This window comes from Brassica napus, chromosome C7, assembly GCF_020379485.1.
Source record: "Brassica napus cultivar Da-Ae chromosome C7, Da-Ae, whole genome shotgun sequence".
Classification (NCBI taxonomy): Eukaryota; Viridiplantae; Streptophyta; class Magnoliopsida; order Brassicales; family Brassicaceae; genus Brassica; species Brassica napus.
The window spans coordinates 26,598,137-26,618,169 of record NC_063450.1 but is presented as its reverse complement, the minus strand read 5'-3'; the positions used below and the strand labels follow the sequence as shown (position 1 = coordinate 26,618,169).

Genomic DNA, 20,033 nt, shown 5'->3' with positions numbered 1-20,033 from the left:
ACTAAGTCATTTTAATTTTGTTTTGTTACTGATTCTTCTTCTTCACCTGCCTTTCACTTTCAGGTGTATGAACTTGAGGTGCAGGGGTCCATCAAACCTAGTTCCAATAGTAGCAGACATCAGAGCTTTCGAGAGGGAGTGTGCTAGAGCTAGAAGAGAAGAAGAACAACAAGCCCACTTGCAGAGATTGGATATTGATATGGCAGATCAACCGCAAGGGGCAGAACACAAACCGCGGGCAGCTCGACCCATTGGTACTTATGACCGGCCCAACATTCATGGTCATAGACTGGGAATCCGAGCACCGGCTCTGGCAGCCAACAACTTTGAGGTCAAGTCAGGACTCCTCAACGTGATTGAGAACAAAAAATATCATGGCTTGGCTTTAGAGGACCCATTCGATCACTTGGACAAGTTCGACAGCTACTTTGGGTTGTCAAAAACCAATGGTGTGTCCGAAGATGCCTTAAAGCTCAAGCTATTCCCTTTCTCTCTGGGGGATAAGGCACGACAGTGGGAGAAGTCTCTACCAAGCGACTCAATCCCCACTTGGGATGAGTGCAAGAGAGCATTCTTGGAGAAATTCTTCTCATCCTCAAGAACTGCTAAGCTGAGAAATGAGATCTCCAGTTTCCAACAGAAGAACTTGGAAGGATTCAGTGAAGCCTGGGAGAGATTCAAAGGCTATCAAACCAAATGCCCACATCATGGTTTCTCTAAGGAGAGCTTGCTCTGTACCTTCTACAAAGGTGTCCTTCCTAAGTACAGAGCCATATTGGATACATCTAGCAATGGGTTCTTCTTGGGAAGAACTGAAGATGATGCAGAAGAGCTGGTTGACAACATGGTGAAGAGTGATGCAGTCTACAGTGCAGATCACGACAGAGGCAGTAGGGGTGATGATAAGAAGATGAGGAAAGAGATCAAAGCTTTGGAAGACAAGATCGACCTACTCATTGCTGAAAAAGCCACCCAAGAGCGGCTAAAGTTTGTTGGTAACTCCAAGCAAGAAGATCCACCTGTTGTCCATGAGGTTGAGGGTTTGGAAGGTCAGGAAGAGCTGTGTTTCATCAACAACAATGGTAGCTGGTACAAAAAAGAGCCCAACTTTTAGTACAACAACTACCAACATAAATCCTATCCCAACAACCAACAGAGAATAAAGATAAACAAGGATTAAACAAGCAAAACGAAATTAAAACTCAAGAACAGATGATGAACAATGAAGAACAGTTCAAGAACAATAAGAACAATGATATTTCAAAGAGAGACAGTTTTGACAAGTTAAATTATTACTAAAGTTGGATAATGATGTTTCTTGGACACTCCTTTAATAAAAAGAAAGCAGATATTATACAGAAAAGTAGGAAAACTCGTGCAAAGGAAAGGTAGAAGAAAGTGGCAAGTTGGGACATCCCATTAACTTTCCAGTGGTCCCCGGCAAGGGTTGATACACCTATAGTAAATCGATCATAACTTATCCAATACAGCTCCAAATGACTTGAAACCACTTCTATTGGAAAGCTAACTCAGTATCCAGTGTCTACACAAATTTGAGCTTCAGAAGAGATCTTTAAGGCCTTCATGCGTGTTCATCTTTCACTCTTTGGACTCAAAATCCCTCCAATGGTCCTCTAACTCATCCATGGTGCTCTCCAACACCTGATATGTACAAATGCAATGATATGCAACCTAAATGTGCCTAAATGATGCTCTAAATGACCAAACCATGCAAGAATAAGAAGTTAAAAACATGTAAATTCACAAGATATCACTAAGTCATTTTAATTTTGTTTTGTTACTGATTCTTCTTCTTCACCTGCCTTTCACTTTCAGGTGTATGAACTTGAGGTGCAGGGGTCCATCAAACCTAGTTCCAATAGTAGCAGACATCAGAGCTTTCGAGAGGGAGTGTGCTAGAGCTAGAAGAGAAGAAGAACAACAAGCCCACTTGCAGAGATTGGATATTGATATGGCAGATCAACCGCAAGGGGCAGAACACAAACCGCGGGCAGCTCGACCCATTGGTACTTATGACCGGCCCAACATTCATGGTCATAGACTGGGAATCCGAGCACCGGCTCTGGCAGCCAACAACTTTGAGGTCAAGTCAGGACTCCTCAACGTGATTGAGAACAAAAAATATCATGGCTTGGCTTTAGAGGACCCATTCGATCACTTGGACAAGTTCGACAGCTACTTTGGGTTGTCAAAAACCAATGGTGTGTCCGAAGATGCCTTAAAGCTCAAGCTATTCCCTTTCTCTCTGGGGGATAAGGCACGACAGTGGGAGAAGTCTCTACCAAGCGACTCAATCCCCACTTGGGATGAGTGCAAGAGAGCATTCTTGGAGAAATTCTTCTCATCCTCAAGAACTGCTAAGCTGAGAAATGAGATCTCCAGTTTCCAACAGAAGAACTTGGAAGGATTCAGTGAAGCCTGGGAGAGATTCAAAGGCTATCAAACCAAATGCCCACATCATGGTTTCTCTAAGGAGAGCTTGCTCTGTACCTTCTACAAAGGTGTCCTTCCTAAGTACAGAGCCATATTGGATACATCTAGCAATGGGTTCTTCTTGGGAAGAACTGAAGATGATGCAGAAGAGCTGGTTGACAACATGGTGAAGAGTGATGCAGTCTACAGTGCAGATCACGACAGAGGCAGTAGGGGTGATGATAAGAAGATGAGGAAAGAGATCAAAGCTTTGGAAGACAAGATCGACCTACTCATTGCTGAAAAAGCCACCCAAGAGCGGCTAAAGTTTGTTGGTAACTCCAAGCAAGAAGATCCACCTGTTGTCCATGAGGTTGAGGGTTTGGAAGGTCAGGAAGAGCTGTGTTTCATCAACAACAATGGTAGCTGGTACAAAAAAGAGCCCAACTTTTAGTACAACAACTACCAACATAAATCCTATCCCAACAACCAACAGAGAATAAAGATAAACAAGGATTAAACAAGCAAAACGAAATTAAAACTCAAGAACAGATGATGAACAATGAAGAACAGTTCAAGAACAATAAGAACAATGATATTTCAAAGAGAGACAGTTTTGACAAGTTAAATTATTACTAAAGTTGGATAATGATGTTTCTTGGACACTCCTTTAATAAAAAGAAAGCAGATATTATACAGAAAAGTAGGAAAACTCGTGCAAAGGAAAGGTAGAAGAAAGTGGCAAGTTGGGACATCCCATTAACTTTCCAGTGGTCCCCGGCAAGGGTTGATACACCTATAGTAAATCGATCATAACTTATCCAATACAGCTCCAAATGACTTGAAACCACTTCTATTGGAAAGCTAACTCAGTATCCAGTGTCTACACAAATTTGAGCTTCAGAAGAGATCTTTAAGGCCTTCATGCGTGTTCATCTTTCACTCTTTGGACTCAAAATCCCTCCAATGGTCCTCTAACTCATCCATGGTGCTCTCCAACACCTGATATGTACAAATGCAATGATATGCAACCTAAATGTGCCTAAATGATGCTCTAAATGACCAAACCATGCAAGAATAAGAAGTTAAAAACATGTAAATTCACAAGATATCACTAAGTCATTTTAATTTTGTTTTGTTACTGATTCTTCTTCTTCACCTGCCTTTCACTTTCAGGTGTATGAACTTGAGGTGCAGGGGTCCATCAAACCTAGTTCCAATAGTAGCAGACATCAGAGCTTTCGAGAGGGAGTGTGCTAGAGCTAGAAGAGAAGAAGAACAACAAGCCCACTTGCAGAGATTGGATATTGATATGGCAGATCAACCGCAAGGGGCAGAACACAAACCGCGGGCAGCTCGACCCATTGGTACTTATGACCGGCCCAACATTCATGGTCATAGACTGGGAATCCGAGCACCGGCTCTGGCAGCCAACAACTTTGAGGTCAAGTCAGGACTCCTCAACGTGATTGAGAACAAAAAATATCATGGCTTGGCTTTAGAGGACCCATTCGATCACTTGGACAAGTTCGACAGCTACTTTGGGTTGTCAAAAACCAATGGTGTGTCCGAAGATGCCTTAAAGCTCAAGCTATTCCCTTTCTCTCTGGGGGATAAGGCACGACAGTGGGAGAAGTCTCTACCAAGCGACTCAATCCCCACTTGGGATGAGTGCAAGAGAGCATTCTTGGAGAAATTCTTCTCATCCTCAAGAACTGCTAAGCTGAGAAATGAGATCTCCAGTTTCCAACAGAAGAACTTGGAAGGATTCAGTGAAGCCTGGGAGAGATTCAAAGGCTATCAAACCAAATGCCCACATCATGGTTTCTCTAAGGAGAGCTTGCTCTGTACCTTCTACAAAGGTGTCCTTCCTAAGTACAGAGCCATATTGGATACATCTAGCAATGGGTTCTTCTTGGGAAGAACTGAAGATGATGCAGAAGAGCTGGTTGACAACATGGTGAAGAGTGATGCAGTCTACAGTGCAGATCACGACAGAGGCAGTAGGGGTGATGATAAGAAGATGAGGAAAGAGATCAAAGCTTTGGAAGACAAGATCGACCTACTCATTGCTGAAAAAGCCACCCAAGAGCGGCTAAAGTTTGTTGGTAACTCCAAGCAAGAAGATCCACCTGTTGTCCATGAGGTTGAGGGTTTGGAAGGTCAGGAAGAGCTGTGTTTCATCAACAACAATGGTAGCTGGTACAAAAAAGAGCCCAACTTTTAGTACAACAACTACCAACATAAATCCTATCCCAACAACCAACAGAGAATAAAGATAAACAAGGATTAAACAAGCAAAACGAAATTAAAACTCAAGAACAGATGATGAACAATGAAGAACAGTTCAAGAACAATAAGAACAATGATATTTCAAAGAGAGACAGTTTTGACAAGTTAAATTATTACTAAAGTTGGATAATGATGTTTCTTGGACACTCCTTTAATAAAAAGAAAGCAGATATTATACAGAAAAGTAGGAAAACTCGTGCAAAGGAAAGGTAGAAGAAAGTGGCAAGTTGGGACATCCCATTAACTTTCCAGTGGTCCCCGGCAAGGGTTGATACACCTATAGTAAATCGATCATAACTTATCCAATACAGCTCCAAATGACTTGAAACCACTTCTATTGGAAAGCTAACTCAGTATCCAGTGTCTACACAAATTTGAGCTTCAGAAGAGATCTTTAAGGCCTTCATGCGTGTTCATCTTTCACTCTTTGGACTCAAAATCCCTCCAATGGTCCTCTAACTCATCCATGGTGCTCTCCAACACCTGATATGTACAAATGCAATGATATGCAACCTAAATGTGCCTAAATGATGCTCTAAATGACCAAACCATGCAAGAATAAGAAGTTAAAAACATGTAAATTCACAAGATATCACTAAGTCATTTTAATTTTGTTTTGTTACTGATTCTTCTTCTTCACCTGCCTTTCACTTTCAGGTGTATGAACTTGAGGTGCAGGGGTCCATCAAACCTAGTTCCAATAGTAGCAGACATCAGAGCTTTCGAGAGGGAGTGTGCTAGAGCTAGAAGAGAAGAAGAACAACAAGCCCACTTGCAGAGATTGGATATTGATATGGCAGATCAACCGCAAGGGGCAGAACACAAACCGCGGGCAGCTCGACCCATTGGTACTTATGACCGGCCCAACATTCATGGTCATAGACTGGGAATCCGAGCACCGGCTCTGGCAGCCAACAACTTTGAGGTCAAGTCAGGACTCCTCAACGTGATTGAGAACAAAAAATATCATGGCTTGGCTTTAGAGGACCCATTCGATCACTTGGACAAGTTCGACAGCTACTTTGGGTTGTCAAAAACCAATGGTGTGTCCGAAGATGCCTTAAAGCTCAAGCTATTCCCTTTCTCTCTGGGGGATAAGGCACGACAGTGGGAGAAGTCTCTACCAAGCGACTCAATCCCCACTTGGGATGAGTGCAAGAGAGCATTCTTGGAGAAATTCTTCTCATCCTCAAGAACTGCTAAGCTGAGAAATGAGATCTCCAGTTTCCAACAGAAGAACTTGGAAGGATTCAGTGAAGCCTGGGAGAGATTCAAAGGCTATCAAACCAAATGCCCACATCATGGTTTCTCTAAGGAGAGCTTGCTCTGTACCTTCTACAAAGGTGTCCTTCCTAAGTACAGAGCCATATTGGATACATCTAGCAATGGGTTCTTCTTGGGAAGAACTGAAGATGATGCAGAAGAGCTGGTTGACAACATGGTGAAGAGTGATGCAGTCTACAGTGCAGATCACGACAGAGGCAGTAGGGGTGATGATAAGAAGATGAGGAAAGAGATCAAAGCTTTGGAAGACAAGATCGACCTACTCATTGCTGAAAAAGCCACCCAAGAGCGGCTAAAGTTTGTTGGTAACTCCAAGCAAGAAGATCCACCTGTTGTCCATGAGGTTGAGGGTTTGGAAGGTCAGGAAGAGCTGTGTTTCATCAACAACAATGGTAGCTGGTACAAAAAAGAGCCCAACTTTTAGTACAACAACTACCAACATAAATCCTATCCCAACAACCAACAGAGAATAAAGATAAACAAGGATTAAACAAGCAAAACGAAATTAAAACTCAAGAACAGATGATGAACAATGAAGAACAGTTCAAGAACAATAAGAACAATGATATTTCAAAGAGAGACAGTTTTGACAAGTTAAATTATTACTAAAGTTGGATAATGATGTTTCTTGGACACTCCTTTAATAAAAAGAAAGCAGATATTATACAGAAAAGTAGGAAAACTCGTGCAAAGGAAAGGTAGAAGAAAGTGGCAAGTTGGGACATCCCATTAACTTTCCAGTGGTCCCCGGCAAGGGTTGATACACCTATAGTAAATCGATCATAACTTATCCAATACAGCTCCAAATGACTTGAAACCACTTCTATTGGAAAGCTAACTCAGTATCCAGTGTCTACACAAATTTGAGCTTCAGAAGAGATCTTTAAGGCCTTCATGCGTGTTCATCTTTCACTCTTTGGACTCAAAATCCCTCCAATGGTCCTCTAACTCATCCATGGTGCTCTCCAACACCTGATATGTACAAATGCAATGATATGCAACCTAAATGTGCCTAAATGATGCTCTAAATGACCAAACCATGCAAGAATAAGAAGTTAAAAACATGTAAATTCACAAGATATCACTAAGTCATTTTAATTTTGTTTTGTTACTGATTCTTCTTCTTCACCTGCCTTTCACTTTCAGGTGTATGAACTTGAGGTGCAGGGGTCCATCAAACCTAGTTCCAATAGTAGCAGACATCAGAGCTTTCGAGAGGGAGTGTGCTAGAGCTAGAAGAGAAGAAGAACAACAAGCCCACTTGCAGAGATTGGATATTGATATGGCAGATCAACCGCAAGGGGCAGAACACAAACCGCGGGCAGCTCGACCCATTGGTACTTATGACCGGCCCAACATTCATGGTCATAGACTGGGAATCCGAGCACCGGCTCTGGCAGCCAACAACTTTGAGGTCAAGTCAGGACTCCTCAACGTGATTGAGAACAAAAAATATCATGGCTTGGCTTTAGAGGACCCATTCGATCACTTGGACAAGTTCGACAGCTACTTTGGGTTGTCAAAAACCAATGGTGTGTCCGAAGATGCCTTAAAGCTCAAGCTATTCCCTTTCTCTCTGGGGGATAAGGCACGACAGTGGGAGAAGTCTCTACCAAGCGACTCAATCCCCACTTGGGATGAGTGCAAGAGAGCATTCTTGGAGAAATTCTTCTCATCCTCAAGAACTGCTAAGCTGAGAAATGAGATCTCCAGTTTCCAACAGAAGAACTTGGAAGGATTCAGTGAAGCCTGGGAGAGATTCAAAGGCTATCAAACCAAATGCCCACATCATGGTTTCTCTAAGGAGAGCTTGCTCTGTACCTTCTACAAAGGTGTCCTTCCTAAGTACAGAGCCATATTGGATACATCTAGCAATGGGTTCTTCTTGGGAAGAACTGAAGATGATGCAGAAGAGCTGGTTGACAACATGGTGAAGAGTGATGCAGTCTACAGTGCAGATCACGACAGAGGCAGTAGGGGTGATGATAAGAAGATGAGGAAAGAGATCAAAGCTTTGGAAGACAAGATCGACCTACTCATTGCTGAAAAAGCCACCCAAGAGCGGCTAAAGTTTGTTGGTAACTCCAAGCAAGAAGATCCACCTGTTGTCCATGAGGTTGAGGGTTTGGAAGGTCAGGAAGAGCTGTGTTTCATCAACAACAATGGTAGCTGGTACAAAAAAGAGCCCAACTTTTAGTACAACAACTACCAACATAAATCCTATCCCAACAACCAACAGAGAATAAAGATAAACAAGGATTAAACAAGCAAAACGAAATTAAAACTCAAGAACAGATGATGAACAATGAAGAACAGTTCAAGAACAATAAGAACAATGATATTTCAAAGAGAGACAGTTTTGACAAGTTAAATTATTACTAAAGTTGGATAATGATGTTTCTTGGACACTCCTTTAATAAAAAGAAAGCAGATATTATACAGAAAAGTAGGAAAACTCGTGCAAAGGAAAGGTAGAAGAAAGTGGCAAGTTGGGACATCCCATTAACTTTCCAGTGGTCCCCGGCAAGGGTTGATACACCTATAGTAAATCGATCATAACTTATCCAATACAGCTCCAAATGACTTGAAACCACTTCTATTGGAAAGCTAACTCAGTATCCAGTGTCTACACAAATTTGAGCTTCAGAAGAGATCTTTAAGGCCTTCATGCGTGTTCATCTTTCACTCTTTGGACTCAAAATCCCTCCAATGGTCCTCTAACTCATCCATGGTGCTCTCCAACACCTGATATGTACAAATGCAATGATATGCAACCTAAATGTGCCTAAATGATGCTCTAAATGACCAAACCATGCAAGAATAAGAAGTTAAAAACATGTAAATTCACAAGATATCACTAAGTCATTTTAATTTTGTTTTGTTACTGATTCTTCTTCTTCACCTGCCTTTCACTTTCAGGTGTATGAACTTGAGGTGCAGGGGTCCATCAAACCTAGTTCCAATAGTAGCAGACATCAGAGCTTTCGAGAGGGAGTGTGCTAGAGCTAGAAGAGAAGAAGAACAACAAGCCCACTTGCAGAGATTGGATATTGATATGGCAGATCAACCGCAAGGGGCAGAACACAAACCGCGGGCAGCTCGACCCATTGGTACTTATGACCGGCCCAACATTCATGGTCATAGACTGGGAATCCGAGCACCGGCTCTGGCAGCCAACAACTTTGAGGTCAAGTCAGGACTCCTCAACGTGATTGAGAACAAAAAATATCATGGCTTGGCTTTAGAGGACCCATTCGATCACTTGGACAAGTTCGACAGCTACTTTGGGTTGTCAAAAACCAATGGTGTGTCCGAAGATGCCTTAAAGCTCAAGCTATTCCCTTTCTCTCTGGGGGATAAGGCACGACAGTGGGAGAAGTCTCTACCAAGCGACTCAATCCCCACTTGGGATGAGTGCAAGAGAGCATTCTTGGAGAAATTCTTCTCATCCTCAAGAACTGCTAAGCTGAGAAATGAGATCTCCAGTTTCCAACAGAAGAACTTGGAAGGATTCAGTGAAGCCTGGGAGAGATTCAAAGGCTATCAAACCAAATGCCCACATCATGGTTTCTCTAAGGAGAGCTTGCTCTGTACCTTCTACAAAGGTGTCCTTCCTAAGTACAGAGCCATATTGGATACATCTAGCAATGGGTTCTTCTTGGGAAGAACTGAAGATGATGCAGAAGAGCTGGTTGACAACATGGTGAAGAGTGATGCAGTCTACAGTGCAGATCACGACAGAGGCAGTAGGGGTGATGATAAGAAGATGAGGAAAGAGATCAAAGCTTTGGAAGACAAGATCGACCTACTCATTGCTGAAAAAGCCACCCAAGAGCGGCTAAAGTTTGTTGGTAACTCCAAGCAAGAAGATCCACCTGTTGTCCATGAGGTTGAGGGTTTGGAAGGTCAGGAAGAGCTGTGTTTCATCAACAACAATGGTAGCTGGTACAAAAAAGAGCCCAACTTTTAGTACAACAACTACCAACATAAATCCTATCCCAACAACCAACAGAGAATAAAGATAAACAAGGATTAAACAAGCAAAACGAAATTAAAACTCAAGAACAGATGATGAACAATGAAGAACAGTTCAAGAACAATAAGAACAATGATATTTCAAAGAGAGACAGTTTTGACAAGTTAAATTATTACTAAAGTTGGATAATGATGTTTCTTGGACACTCCTTTAATAAAAAGAAAGCAGATATTATACAGAAAAGTAGGAAAACTCGTGCAAAGGAAAGGTAGAAGAAAGTGGCAAGTTGGGACATCCCATTAACTTTCCAGTGGTCCCCGGCAAGGGTTGATACACCTATAGTAAATCGATCATAACTTATCCAATACAGCTCCAAATGACTTGAAACCACTTCTATTGGAAAGCTAACTCAGTATCCAGTGTCTACACAAATTTGAGCTTCAGAAGAGATCTTTAAGGCCTTCATGCGTGTTCATCTTTCACTCTTTGGACTCAAAATCCCTCCAATGGTCCTCTAACTCATCCATGGTGCTCTCCAACACCTGATATGTACAAATGCAATGATATGCAACCTAAATGTGCCTAAATGATGCTCTAAATGACCAAACCATGCAAGAATAAGAAGTTAAAAACATGTAAATTCACAAGATATCACTAAGTCATTTTAATTTTGTTTTGTTACTGATTCTTCTTCTTCACCTGCCTTTCACTTTCAGGTGTATGAACTTGAGGTGCAGGGGTCCATCAAACCTAGTTCCAATAGTAGCAGACATCAGAGCTTTCGAGAGGGAGTGTGCTAGAGCTAGAAGAGAAGAAGAACAACAAGCCCACTTGCAGAGATTGGATATTGATATGGCAGATCAACCGCAAGGGGCAGAACACAAACCGCGGGCAGCTCGACCCATTGGTACTTATGACCGGCCCAACATTCATGGTCATAGACTGGGAATCCGAGCACCGGCTCTGGCAGCCAACAACTTTGAGGTCAAGTCAGGACTCCTCAACGTGATTGAGAACAAAAAATATCATGGCTTGGCTTTAGAGGACCCATTCGATCACTTGGACAAGTTCGACAGCTACTTTGGGTTGTCAAAAACCAATGGTGTGTCCGAAGATGCCTTAAAGCTCAAGCTATTCCCTTTCTCTCTGGGGGATAAGGCACGACAGTGGGAGAAGTCTCTACCAAGCGACTCAATCCCCACTTGGGATGAGTGCAAGAGAGCATTCTTGGAGAAATTCTTCTCATCCTCAAGAACTGCTAAGCTGAGAAATGAGATCTCCAGTTTCCAACAGAAGAACTTGGAAGGATTCAGTGAAGCCTGGGAGAGATTCAAAGGCTATCAAACCAAATGCCCACATCATGGTTTCTCTAAGGAGAGCTTGCTCTGTACCTTCTACAAAGGTGTCCTTCCTAAGTACAGAGCCATATTGGATACATCTAGCAATGGGTTCTTCTTGGGAAGAACTGAAGATGATGCAGAAGAGCTGGTTGACAACATGGTGAAGAGTGATGCAGTCTACAGTGCAGATCACGACAGAGGCAGTAGGGGTGATGATAAGAAGATGAGGAAAGAGATCAAAGCTTTGGAAGACAAGATCGACCTACTCATTGCTGAAAAAGCCACCCAAGAGCGGCTAAAGTTTGTTGGTAACTCCAAGCAAGAAGATCCACCTGTTGTCCATGAGGTTGAGGGTTTGGAAGGTCAGGAAGAGCTGTGTTTCATCAACAACAATGGTAGCTGGTACAAAAAAGAGCCCAACTTTTAGTACAACAACTACCAACATAAATCCTATCCCAACAACCAACAGAGAATAAAGATAAACAAGGATTAAACAAGCAAAACGAAATTAAAACTCAAGAACAGATGATGAACAATGAAGAACAGTTCAAGAACAATAAGAACAATGATATTTCAAAGAGAGACAGTTTTGACAAGTTAAATTATTACTAAAGTTGGATAATGATGTTTCTTGGACACTCCTTTAATAAAAAGAAAGCATATATTATACAGAAAAGTAGGAAAACTCGTGCAAAGGAAAGGTAGAAGAAAGTGGCAAGTTGGGACATCCCATTAACTTTCCAGTGGTCCCCGGCAAGGGTTGATACACCTATAGTAAATCGATCATAACTTATCCAATACAGCTCCAAATGACTTGAAACCACTTCTATTGGAAAGCTAACTCAGTATCCAGTGTCTACACAAATTTGAGCTTCAGAAGAGATCTTTAAGGCCTTCATGCGTGTTCATCTTTCACTCTTTGGACTCAAAATCCCTCCAATGGTCCTCTAACTCATCCATGGTGCTCTCCAACACCTGATATGTACAAATGCAATGATATGCAACCTAAATGTGCCTAAATGATGCTCTAAATGACCAAACCATGCAAGAATAAGAGGTTAAAAACATGTAAATTCACAAGATATCACTAAGTCATTTTAATTTTGTTTTGTTACTGATTCTTCTTCTTCACCTGCCTTTCACTTTCAGGTGTATGAACTTGAAGTGCAGGGGTCCATCAAACCTAGTTCCAATAGTAGCAGACATCAGAGCTTTCGAGAGGGAGTGTGCTAGAGCTAGAAAAGAAGAAGAACAACAAGCCCACTTGCAGAGATTGGATATTGATATGGCAGATCAACCGCAAGGGGCAGAACACAAACCGCGGGCAGCTCGACCCATTGGTACTTATGACCGGCCCAACATTCATGGTCATAGACTGGGAATCCGGGCACCGGCTCTGGCAGCCAACAACTTTGAGGTCAAGTCAGGACTCCTCAACGTGATTGAGAACAAAAAATATCATGGCTTGGCTTTAGAGGACCCATTCGATCACTTGGACAAGTTCGACAGCTACTTTGGGTTGTCAAAAACCAATGGTGTGTCCGAAGATGCCTTAAAGCTCAAGCTATTCCCTTTCTCTCTGGGGGATAAGGCACGACAGTGGGAGAAGTCTCTACCAAGCGACTCAATCCCCACTTGGGATGAGTGCAAGAGAGCATTCTTGGAGAAATTCTTCTCATCCTCAAGAACTGCTAAGCTGAGAAATGAGATCTCCAGTTTCCAACAGAAGAACTTGGAAGGATTCAGTGAAGCCTGGGAGAGATTCAAAGGCTATCAAACCAAATGCCCACATCATGGTTTCTCTAAGGAGAGCTTGCTCTGTACCTTCTACAAAGGTGTCCTTCCTAAGTACAGAGCCATATTGGATACATCTAGCAATGGGTTCTTCTTGGGAAGAACTGAAGATGATGCAGAAGAGCTGGTTGACAACATGGTGAAGAGTGATGCAGTCTACAGTGCAGATCACGACAGAGGCAGTAGGGGTGATGATAAGAAGATGAGGAAAGAGATCAAAGCTTTGGAAGACAAGATCGACCTACTCATTGCTGAAAAAGCCACCCAAGAGCGGCTAAAGTTTGTTGGTAACTCCAAGCAAGAAGATCCACCTGTTGTCCATGAGGTTGAGGGTTTGGAAGGTCAGGAAGAGCTGTGTTTCATCAACAACAATGGTAGCTGGTACAAAAAAGAGCCCAACTTTTAGTACAACAACTACCAACATAAATCCTATCCCAACAACCAACAGAGAATAAAGATAAACAAGGATTAAACAAGCAAAACGAAATTAAAACTCAAGAACAGATGATGAACAATGAAGAACAGTTCAAGAACAATAAGAACAATGATATTTCAAAGAGAGACAGTTTTGACAAGTTAAATTATTACTAAAGTTGGATAATGATGTTTCTTGGACACTCCTTTAATAAAAAGAAAGCATATATTATACAGAAAAGTAGGAAAACTCGTGCAAAGGAAAGGTAGAAGAAAGTGGCAAGTTGGGACATCCCATTAACTTTCCAGTGGTCCCCGGCAAGGGTTGATACACCTATAGTAAATCGATCATAACTTATCCAATACAGCTCCAAATGACTTGAAACCACTTCTATTGGAAAGCTAACTCAGTTTCCAGTGTCTACACCAATTTTGAGCTTCAGAAGAGATCTTTAAGGCCTTCATGCGTGTTCATCTTTCACTCTTTGGACTCAAAATCCCTCCAATGGTCCTCTAACTCATCCATGGTGCTCTCCAACACCTGATATGTACAAATGCAATGATATGCAACCTAAATGATGCTCTAAATGACCAAACCATGCAAGAATAAGAAGTTAAAAACATGTAAATTCACAAGATATCACTAAGTCATTTTAATTTTGTTTTGTTACTGATTCTTCTTCTTCACCTGCCTTTCACTTTCAGGTGTATGAACTTGAGGTGCAGGGGTCCATCAAACCTAGTTCCAATAGTAGCAGACATCAGAGCTTTCGAGAGGGAGTGTGCTAGAGCTAGAAGAGAAGAAGAACAACAAGCCCACTTGCAGAGATTGGATATTGATATGGCAGATCAACCGCAAGGGGCAGAACACAAACCGCGGGCAGCTCGACCCATTGGTACTTATGACCGGCCTAACATTCATGGTCATAGACTGGGAATCCGAGCACCGGCTCTGGCAGCCAACAACTTTGAGGTCAAGTCAGGACTCCTCAACGTGATTGAGAACAAAAAATATCATGGCTTGGCTTTAGAGGACCCATTCGATCACTTGGACAAGTTCGACAGCTACTGTGGGTTGTCAAAAACCAATGGTGTGTCCGAAGATGCCTTAAAGCTCAAGCTATTCCCTTTCTCTCTGGGGGATAAGGCACGACAGTGGGAGAAGTCTCTACCAAGCGACTCAATCACCACTTGGGATGAGTGCAAGAGAGCATTCTTGGAGAAATTCTTCTCATCCTCAAGAACTGCTAAGCTGAGAAATGAGATCTCCAGTTTCCAACAGAAGAACTTGGAAGGATTCAGTGAAGCCTGGGAGAGATTCAAAGGCTATCAAACCAAATGCCCACATCATGGTTTCTCTAAGGAGAGCTTGCTCTGTACCTTCTACAAAGGTGTCCTTCCTAAGTACAGAGCCATATTGGATACATCTAGCAATGGGTTCTTCTTGGGAAGAATTGAAGATGATGCAGAAGAGCTGGTTGACAACATGGTGAAGAGTGATGCAGTCTACAGTGAAGATCACGACAGAGGCAGTAGGGGTGATGATAAGAAGATGAGGAAAGAGATCAAAGCTTTGGAAGACAAGGTCGACCTACTCATTGCTGAAAAAGCCACCCAAGAGCGGCTAAAGTTTGTTGGTAACTCCAAGCAAGAAGATCCACCTGTTGTCCATGAGGTTGAGGGTTTGGAATGTCAGGAAGAGCTGTGTTTCATCAACAACAATGGTAGCTGGTACAAAAAAGAGCCCAACTTTTAGTACAATAACTACCAACATAAATCCTATCCCAACAACCAACAGAGTGGTTATCCGCCTAGAAACAACCAGCAAGGCAGCTATCAGCCTCAGCAAAACCCCTCGTCTGGTTCCTCTGCTCCTCAAGAGAGCAGCACTGATACCTTACTGAAATAAATCTTGGAGTCTCAGACTAGAAGTGAGAAGCATGTTGGTTATGAGTTGAAGAACCTTCATTCCAAGATTGATGGGAGCTACAATGAGCTCAACAACAAATTCTCACATCTTGCTTCTGCAGTCAAGAATTTAGAGAATTAGTTTGCTTCCATGAACACTCACCAGAATCGCCAGCAAGTATCTCTACCTGGAAAATCTGACCAAAACCCCAAGGAGGCCAAAGCTATCACCCTTAGGAGTGGTAAGCAGTTACCTCCTACAACCCTCACCAGGGATGCTGAGAAACAAGGTGAGGGGGTTGCCATCAACATAGATGATGAAGTGGTGATTGTTGATGAGAAAATCAATGATGAAATCTTGGAGAAGATTGTGGAAGAAAAAGGTAAAGGAAAGGTTGGAGAAGAGAAGAAAACAGTGAAAGATGGTGAAGTTGTTGCTCCAGCAAGTGAGAATTCTTTTGTTCCTCCTCCCTATGAACCCAAACTACCATTCCCTGGTAGATTCAAGAGGCAGCTGCTAGAGAAGTACAAAGCTCTGTTTGAGAAGCAAATGAGTGAAGCTCAGGTTGCAATGCCCATCATCGATGCTTTCATGTTGATTCCTCAATACAACAAGTTCCTGAAAGATGTTGTAGCTGCAAAGAAGAAGAAAATGGAAAGCATGATGATTCTTACCCATGAGTGCAGTTCCATCATCCAGAGGCTTGATGTTCCAGAGAAGTTAGAGGATCCAGGATGCTTCACACTACCTTGTGCTCTTGGACCTATGGTATTTGAGAAATGTCTCTGCGATTTGGGAGCTAGTGTCAGCGTGATGCCTTTGTCTGTTGCAAAGAAGCTTGGATTCACTCAGTACAAGAAGTGTAGACTCTCTCTGGTGTTAGCTGATCGTTCAGTGAAGTACGCTGTGGGCATCTTAGAGGACCTACCTGTGAAGATTGGAAGGTATGAGATACCTACAGATTTTGTGGTGCTTGAGATGGGTGAGAGGAGGCTCAAGACCCATTGATTCTTGGAAGGCCATTCTTAGCTACAGCAGAAGCAATTGTTAAGGTGAAAGAGGGCACGATTGATCTCCATTTGGGTAAAGGAAATGTTCTTCACTTTGACATCAAGGAGAAAATGAAGAAACCAACTGGGTTCGGGTAAGCCTTCTACATTGAAGAGATGAGCACTCCTGCTGATGAACCCCTTGAAGAGTTACCACCTGAGGACAACGAGGAGGGAGCATCTCCCTCTACTCATTCCCCATAGAAGGTAATCCACTACTTTCTCTTGTATATACCATTTCGTTTTTGCATATTAGTTTTCTGTTTTTGGGTATCTCTCTCTCCTTGACAACACAGAGACTGTGTGATTTAAGTGTGGGGGAGGTACCAAGTATTTGATCACGTTTGCTTTGATGTTGTTTCGTTGAGTCATGCATTGCATACCTATTTGCATAAAAAAAAATCATTTAGTTTGCATCATTTGCATTTCTAGGAGAGTCTAGAGCATATATGTTGCATTTACTTGCATTGGGAGCAATGATTTGAGATGCCTTGTAAAGAACATTACTTTGCACCTAAGTAGCTTATGCACCTCTCAAAAAGACTTGTATGCTTCGAGCCTTGAAAACTCTTCCTGAAACTTGTTAATTGCTGAAACTCAACCTTTGAAGCCAACTACAACCTTGTTTGAACTGAACGAACTTAATGCTTCTTGCTTATGGTCCCTTGTGTATTGAGCCATGGATATACACACTTGAGTTGTCACATCCTTTATGCCAATCTTTTTGACAAACTCGAGTGGTACACCATTCCCAAAACCCTTCCCTCTTTTTGAGCTTTCATTATTTGATGAATGAGGCCTTTTTCGGAAAGCCTTACATGTGCATAATGTTGAGAGTATCGGGAACGACAATACTTGGTCTTCATTCTTGCTAGATTAGGCACTCTATTGTCTAGCTATAGTGGGGGTGAGTGTTGTGACTATGGTTTGGAAGCATGAAAAGTTCGAAGGAAAAGTATAGACTCTTTATGTTTAAATGGATAATCTTATTGGAATTAGTTGATGAACATCTAGCTCGAGTTTATGAAAAGTCTTGGCCCCCGAAAAAAAAAAAAGAGAAGAAAAATATAATAAAAAAAAGGGGCTAACAAAGTTGTTAGGAGCTAAAATTGTTTTGAAGTTGAGGAAAATCCTTTACAGATTTCAAAAATAAAGAGTTTTATGTGCAAAGTGTTCTTGGGTTCCTTTGGTGAGAGATGTGAGTTGGGTTTGATATTGGGAAGTGATTGTGTAACTTATATGTTTGGGAAAAGGGTAGAACAATGGAGATTGAACATTGTATGCATGAGTTGATCCCTTTCTTAGATATATTATGTGCAATGTCAAGGCTACTTGTTTCGAGAGTAAACCACCTTAAAAATCATATATCTTGAACCTCTTGACTCACTTGAATAAAAAGCCTTCCCTTACCCAACCAAATGATTTGGACCAATTGACCATTTGTAAGAATTCACCTGATGTTTTATGCTTAATGAATGTGAGAGTTGGTTGATTTGCATGTGTGAATGCATGATGATGAGTGTAGGGATGAAAAGAGTTGAGATAGGCCTAGAGAAGCTAGAGTATAATAAGAGAGAGTGTACTAATGCTGAATTTAGATGTTGATTTGAGTGCTTTGTGTGTTTCTTTTGGCTATGAGCTCCCACCTTCAAACCTCTCTCCCTATGAGTTCTAGAAAGTTCACTTGAGGACAAGTAAAAGAATAAGTTTGGGGGAGTTGATATCTTGGATATTCACATTGTTTTATCCATTTATTCATGTGCATTTTCATCATATAGATTAGGATTTAGCCATGTCTAGGTTGCATTTTGCATACATATGTCTCTATTAGGTATTGGAGTACCACATGGAGTTCCTGGAGACATTTGGGTACATTTGGAGCTCAAGGGAGGTGATTAGAGTGATCTTTGGACGAGCACTGCCTGGAGCGGCTTCCCGGAGCGACTACATGAAGTCGCTGTGACACACACCCCGGAGCTGCCTGGCCAGAGCGACATAGAGAGGTCACTCGCGTTTGGTTCGCGAGACACCCCTCCTAGAGCGACCTGGCCAGAGCTACATAGAGAGGTCGCTCGCGTTTCTATCGCGAGACACCCCTCCCAGAGCGACTTGCCAGAGCGACTCTCCGAGGTCGCTCGCGTTTCCATTGCGAGACGACACAAAACGAAGCCCGGAGCGACCTCTCAGAGCGACCCACTGAGGTTGCTCCCGAAGGTCGGAGCGACTTGTCGGAGCGACATGCCGAGGTTGCTCCGCGTCTATTTGCCTGTCGAACTCATGTTTTTCTAAGGGCCTTTTGGTGATTTCATTATGCACGTTTTTACTTTTCAAAAACCTATGTTTTAAGTACCTTTGGTAGCCACGGGAGGCAGATTATCTCTTTTCTGGAGAACAACTAGTAAAACTTCTTTTGATTCAGATTTCGTTGTTTTCATCTTGTGTTCTTGTTGATTTCTTATCTATTTCTCTACATGATTAATCTGAAATCCAATATGGGTTTAAGAGGACTCATGGAGATTAGTGAGTAATCACTTTTTGAATTCATGGGTTAGGGGGATTAAGGGTGATTAGGTTAGTTCTAGGATGTTTTAGTGTAGATCATTATTGTTCCTTGCTAGTAGAGTATTCATAATGCATCTTCAGAGTTGGCCACTCAAAAGTTGATCGAAAGGCATTTCCCACCCGAAAGGTGTTCGATGAAATGCCTGAGACAACTCTCCTAGACTTTTAGTACACTTTGCCAAAGACATTTTTTGTTAAAGATGCTAAGATAATGATTGCTTTCACATTATTCAACCAAAGACATTTGATGTTTGAGATATGTCAGTAAATGAACATTCATCTAGACATAGAGTTTGTTTAAGATTGTATCTAAGCTTAAGGTTGATAGTTTGATTGATCGTTTGCCATCCTTAGTTCGAAACTTGATCACCCAAGGTCTAATCCCTATGCCCATGAGTTCTCTTTTCCCTTAGTAAAGAAAGTCATTTCATTTATCAGTAATCATTAGTTTAGAAACCTCTTAAATTATCGGTTGCACTTAGATTAAGTGAGTACTTGCATTCTCATTGCTTTGAAATCCCTTAGAATTGGTTCGACAATCATTTATACTACAACATTTGTCTTAGGAGCTTAAAAACTCCTAATATCATAGTAGAATGACCTTTGGTCTGGTGGAACTCGCAGTAGGAGTTATCCTTGTACTGGTTCCTGGTCCAGGTGTTTCTGGAGGTCTTTCCTTGTTCGGAATTGATAGTGTAGTTGTGCTCGCCCTGGACGTCTTCTCCCTCGTGGTGGACATACTTGTCGTTTCGAGAGCTTTTTTTTTGTGGGCGTCTTCTGCGGGTTGTACTTCTGGGAGAGGATTTTCATCTCCTCTTCCATTACGATGAAGTTCGTTGCCTTATGAAGAGCGTCCTGAATCGTTCTCGGTTTTTTGAGGGATATCCATTGCCGGAATTTCGACCGGTACCAGAGAGTTTTCTTCAGAGTATCGATCGCCACTTTGTCGCTGATCCCGGTGACTCTTGCCATTACTAGCT

The 20,033-nt window shown here is 42.1% G+C and overlaps 9 non-coding genes across 9 annotated transcripts; all 9 read right to left on the bottom strand.

Moving 5' to 3' along the window:
* Positions 1–607: 607 nt before the first annotated feature.
* On the bottom strand, positions 608–714 carry LOC125590780. The gene has a single exon (XR_007326782.1). It is a non-coding gene; the product is annotated as a small nucleolar RNA R71 (small nucleolar RNA).
* A 1,666-nt stretch (positions 715–2,380) lies between these two features.
* On the bottom strand, positions 2,381–2,487 carry LOC125590778. Its single transcript, XR_007326780.1, has one exon. It is a non-coding gene; the product is annotated as a small nucleolar RNA R71 (small nucleolar RNA).
* A 1,666-nt stretch (positions 2,488–4,153) lies between these two features.
* Positions 4,154–4,260, bottom strand: LOC125590777. Its single transcript, XR_007326779.1, has one exon. It is a non-coding gene; the product is annotated as a small nucleolar RNA R71 (small nucleolar RNA).
* A 1,666-nt stretch (positions 4,261–5,926) lies between these two features.
* LOC125590775 lies at positions 5,927–6,033 on the bottom strand. The gene has a single exon (XR_007326778.1). It is a non-coding gene; the product is annotated as a small nucleolar RNA R71 (small nucleolar RNA).
* Positions 6,034–7,699: 1,666 nt separating this feature from the next.
* On the bottom strand, positions 7,700–7,806 carry LOC125590774. Its single transcript, XR_007326777.1, has one exon. It is a non-coding gene; the product is annotated as a small nucleolar RNA R71 (small nucleolar RNA).
* A 1,666-nt stretch (positions 7,807–9,472) lies between these two features.
* Positions 9,473–9,579, bottom strand: LOC125590773. The gene has a single exon (XR_007326776.1). It is a non-coding gene; the product is annotated as a small nucleolar RNA R71 (small nucleolar RNA).
* Positions 9,580–11,245: 1,666 nt separating this feature from the next.
* LOC125590772 lies at positions 11,246–11,352 on the bottom strand. Its single transcript, XR_007326775.1, has one exon. It is a non-coding gene; the product is annotated as a small nucleolar RNA R71 (small nucleolar RNA).
* Positions 11,353–13,018: 1,666 nt separating this feature from the next.
* On the bottom strand, positions 13,019–13,125 carry LOC125590771. Its single transcript, XR_007326774.1, has one exon. It is a non-coding gene; the product is annotated as a small nucleolar RNA R71 (small nucleolar RNA).
* A 1,657-nt stretch (positions 13,126–14,782) lies between these two features.
* On the bottom strand, positions 14,783–14,889 carry LOC125590770. Its single transcript, XR_007326773.1, has one exon. It is a non-coding gene; the product is annotated as a small nucleolar RNA R71 (small nucleolar RNA).
* Positions 14,890–20,033: the final 5,144 nt, after the last annotated feature.